The 5,119-nt window shown below is 37.9% G+C and overlaps 1 non-coding gene across 1 annotated transcript; it reads right to left on the minus strand.

Moving 5' to 3' along the window:
* Window positions 1-3,304: 3,304 nt before the first annotated feature.
* On the minus strand, window positions 3,305-3,408 carry LOC112725531 (small nucleolar RNA R71). The gene has a single exon (XR_003164634.1). It is a non-coding gene; the product is annotated as a small nucleolar RNA R71 (small nucleolar RNA).
* Window positions 3,409-5,119: the final 1,711 nt, after the last annotated feature.

Genomic DNA, 5,119 nt, shown 5'->3' on the forward strand with positions numbered 1-5,119 from the left:
GATCTCTACACGTGCAACACTCAAGCTCAGCCCAAGCACGCACCAAGTGGGCTCCGGAAGTGGATTTATGCATCAATTACTTACTTCTGTAAACCCTAGTAGCTAGTTTATTATAAATAGGACCTTTTACTATTATATTAGAGATCCTGGATCGTATTTTGATCCTGTGATCACGTTTTGGGGGCTGGCCATCTCGGCCATGCCTGGACCTTTCACTTATGTATTTTTAACGGTAGAGTTTCTACACTCCATAGATTAAGGTGTGGAGCTCTGCTGTTCCTCAAAGATTAATGCAAAGTATTACTGTTTTCTATTCAATTCATCTTATTTCGCTTCTAAGATATTCATTCGCACTTCAACCTGAATGTGATGAACGTGACAATCATCATCATTCCCCATGAACGCGTGCCTGACAACCACTTCCGTTCTACTTTCGATTGAATGAGTGTCTCTTAGATCTCTTAATCGGAGTCTTCGTGGTGTAAGCTAGAATGATGGCGGCATTCAAGAGAATCTGGAAGGTTTAAACCTTGTCTGTGGTATTCCGAGTAGGATTCAATGATTGAATGACTGTGACGAGCTTCAAACTCGCGATTGCTGGGCGTAGTGACAGGCGCAAAAGGATAGTAAATCCTATTCCAGCATGATCGAGAACCGACAGATGAATAGCCGTGCCGTGACAGGGTGCGTTGACCATGTTCACTGAGAGGATAAGATGAAACCATTGACAAGGGTGATGCCTCCAGACGATTAGCCGTGCCGTGACAGGGCATTTGGATCATTTTCTCGAGAGAAGACCGAAAGTGGCCATTGACAGTGGTGATGTATCACATAAAGCCAGCCATGGAAAGGAGTAAGACTGATTGGATGAAGATAGTAGGAAAGCAGAGGTTCAGAGGAACGAAAGCATCTCTATTCGCTTATCTAAAATTCTCACCAGTGATTTACATAAGTATTTCTATCCCTATTTTATTAATTAATTTTGAAAACCTCATTATTATGTTATATCTGCCTGACTGAGATTTGCAAGGTGACCATAGCTTGCTTCATACCAACAATCTCCGTGGGATTCGACCCTTACTCACGTAAGGTATTACTTGGATGACCCAGTGCACTTGCTGGTTAGTTGTGCGAAGTTGTGAACCATGGTATTGACATCATGTTTTTGGCGCCATTACCAGGGAAAGGAAGAGCAATGAATTTCACATAATCAAAGTGTAATCACAATTTCTGCGCACCAAGTTTTTGGCGCCGTTGCCGGGGATTGTTCGAGTTTGGACAACTGACGGTTCATCTTGTTGCTCAGATTAGGTAATTTTTTTTTGTTTTATTTTCAAAAATTTTTCAAAATTCTTTCAAAAAAAAAATTTTTTTCTCATCTATTTTTGAAAAAAAAAATGTTTTCAAAAATATATTTTTCTTCAAAATTTTTAAGAATGAATTCTAGTGTTTCATGAAGCATGTTGAAGCCTGGCTGGCTGTAAAGCCATGTCTGTAGGGAATGTCAGGCGTGTCATATCTGCATTACATGCTAAAGCTTCGCTGGCTATTAAGCCATGCCTGACCCTTTGATTGGAGCTTTAGACTAAGAATGCTAGATTCCTGGAATTCATATTAAAAATTTTGGAATCCTTATTTTTGTTTTTCAAATAATTTTCGAAAAAATACAAAAAAATTAGAAAATCATAAAAAATCAAAAATATTTTTTGTGTTCTTGTTTGAGTCTTGAGTCATGTTATAAGTTTGGTGTCAATTGCATGTACATCTTGCATTTTTCAATAAAATCATGCATTCATAGTGTTCTTCATGATCTTCAAGTTGTTCTTGGTAAGTCTTCTTGTCTGATCTTTGCATTTGCATGTTTTGTGTCTTTTCTTGGTTTTCATATGCATTCTTGAATTCTTAGTGTCTAAGCATTAAAGAATTCTAAGTTTGGTGTCTTGCATGTTTTCTTTGCATTAAAATCTTTTTCAAAAATAAGTTCTTGATGTTCATCTTGATCTTCATAGTGTTCTTGGTATTCATCTTGACATTCATAGCATTCTTGCATGCATCACACGTTTTGATCCAAAATTCTCATGCATTGCATCATTTTCTTGTTTTTCTCTCTCATCATAAAAATTCAAAAATCAAAAAAAAAATATCTTTCCCTCTTTTCTCTCATAATTTCGAAAATTAGATTTGACTTTTTCAAAAATTTTTAAAATCTAGTTGTTTTCATGAGTCAAATCAAATTTTCAATTTAAAAATCTCATCTTTTTCAAAATCAATTTAAAAAATCAAATCTTTTTCAAAAACTAATTTCTATCATATCTTTTTAAAAATATCTTTTTATCTTACCTTTTTCAAAAATTTGATTTCAAAATATCTTTTCTAACTTCTTATCTTCTTATCTTTTCAAAATTGATTTTCAAATTTGTTTCAACTAACTAACTAACTTTTTGTTTGTTTCTTATCTTTTTCAAAACCACCTAACTAACTAACTCTCTCTCTAATTTTCGAAAATATCTCCCTCTTTTTCAAAAATTCTTTTTAATTAACTAATTATTTTAAACCTTGATTTAAAAAAAAATATTTTCGAAAAATTACTAACCTTTTTCAAAAACCATTTTCGAAAATCACTAACCCTTTTTCAAAAATTATTTTCGAAAATTCCCCTTCTCTCTCATCTCCTTCTATTTATTTATTCTTCTACTCACACAGGGACCTCTATACTATGGTAAAAAGGATCCCTATTATTATTATTTTTCTGTGCCCTCTTCTTTGTCATATGAGCAGGAGCAAGGACAAGAACATTCTTGTTGAAACAGATCCAGAACCTGAAAGGACTCTGAAGAGAAAATTAAGAGAAGCTAAATTACAACTATCCAGCAAGCACCTGTCAGGAATTTTTGAACAAGAAGAGGAGATGGCAGCCGAAAATAATAATAATGCAAGGAGAATGCTTGGTGACTTTACTGCACCTAATTCCAATTTACATGGAAGAAGCATCTCCATTCCTACCATTGGAGCAAACAATTTTGAGCTGAAACCTCAGCTAGTTTCTCTGATGCAGCAGAACTGCAAGTTTCATGGACTTCCATCTGAAGATCCTTTTCAGTTCTTAACTGAATTCTTGCAGATCTGTGATACTGTTAAGACTAATGGAGTAGATCCTGAAGTCTATAGGCTCATGCTTTTCCCTTTTGCTATAAGAGACAGAGCTAGAGTGTGGTTGGACTCTCAACCCAAAGATAGCCCGAACTCTTGGGATAAGCTGGTCACGGCTTTCTTAGCCAAGTTCTTTCCTCCTCAAAAGCTGAGCAAGCTTAGAGCTGATGTTCAAACCTTCAGACAGAAAGAAGGTGAATCCCTCTATGAAGCTTGGGAAAGATACAAGCAGCTGACCAAAAAGTGCCATTCTGACATACTTTCAGAATGGACCATCCTGGATATATTCTATGATGGTTTATCTGAGCTATCAAAGATGTCATTGGATACTTCTGCAGGTGGATCCATTCACCTAAAGAAAACGCCTGCAGAAGCTCAAGAACTCATTGACATGGTTGCTAATAACCAGTTCATGTACACTTCTGAGAGGAATCCTGTGAGTAATGGGACGCCTATGAAGAAGGGAGTTCTTGAAGTTGATACTCTGAATGCCATATTGGCTCAGAACAAAATATTGACTCAGCAAGTCAATATGATTTCTCAGAGTCTGAATGGAATGCAAGCTGCATCCAACAGTACTCAAGAGGCATCTTCTGAAGAAGAAGCTTATGATCCTGAGAACCCTGCAATAGCAGAGGTGAATTACTTAGGTGAACCTTATGGAAACACCTATAACTCATCATGGAGAAATCATCCAAATTTCTCATGGAAGGATCAAAAGCCTCAACAAGGCTTTAATAATGGTGGAAGAAACAGGTTTAGCAATAGCAAGCCTTTTCCATCATCCACTCAGCAACAGACAGAGAATTCTGAGCAGAACCCATCTAGCTTAGCAAACTTAGTCTCTGATCTATCTAAGGCCACTATGAGTTTCATGAATGAAACAAGGTCTTCCATTAGAAATTTGGAAGCACAAGTGGGCCAGCTGAGTAAAAGGATCACTGAAATCCCTCCTAGCACTCTCCCAAGGAATACAGAAGAAAATCCAAAAGGAGAGTGCAAGGCCATTGACATAATCAAAATGGCCGAACCCAATGAGGGAGAGGAGGACGTGAATCCCAAGGAGGAAGACCTCCTGGGACGTCCAGTGATCAATAAGGAGCTTCCCTCTGAGGAACCAAAGGACTCTGAGGCTCATCTAGAGACCATAGAGATTCCATTGAACCTCCTTATGCCATTCATGAGCTCTGATGAGTATTCCTCTTCTTAAGAGAATGAGGATGTTACTGAAGAGCAAGCTGCCAAGTTCCTTGGTGCAATCATGAAGCTAAATGCCAAATTATTTGGCATTGATACTGAAGATGAACATCCCTTGTTCATCAATGAACTAAGTGATCTGGATCAACTGACATTGCCTCAGAAGAGACAGGATCCTGGAAAGTTCATAATACCTTGTACTATAGGCACCATGATCTTTAAGGCTCTGTGTGACCTTGGTTCAGGGATAAACCTCATGCCCCTCTCTGTAATAGAGAAACTGGAAATCTATGGGGTACAAGCTGCTAAAATCTCATTAGAGATGGTAGACAATTCAAGAAAACAGGCTTATAGACAAGTAGAGGACGTGTTAGTAAAGGTTGAAGGCCTTTACATCCCTGCTGATTTCATAGTCCTGGATACTGGAAAGGAAGAGGATGAATCCATCATCCTAGGAAGACCTTTCCTAGCCACAGCAAGAGCTGTGATTGATGTGGACAGAAGAGAATTGATCCTTCAAGTAAATGAGGACAACCTTGTGTTTACAACTCAAGGATCTCTCTCTGCATCCATGGAGAGGAAGCATAAAAAGCTTCTCTCAAAGTAGAGTCAAACAAAGCCCCCACAGTCAAACTCTAAGTTTGGTGTTGGAAGGCCACAACCAAACTCTAAGTTTGGTGTCAAACCCCCATATCCAAACTCTAAGTTTGGTGTTGGGAGGTCTCAACAAAGCTCTGCACATTTGTGAGGCTCCATGAGAGCCCACTGTCAA

The sequence above is a fragment of the Arachis hypogaea genome, chromosome 11 (genome assembly GCF_003086295.3).
Source record: "Arachis hypogaea cultivar Tifrunner chromosome 11, arahy.Tifrunner.gnm2.J5K5, whole genome shotgun sequence".
Lineage (NCBI taxonomy): Eukaryota > Viridiplantae > Streptophyta > Magnoliopsida > Fabales > Fabaceae > Arachis > Arachis hypogaea.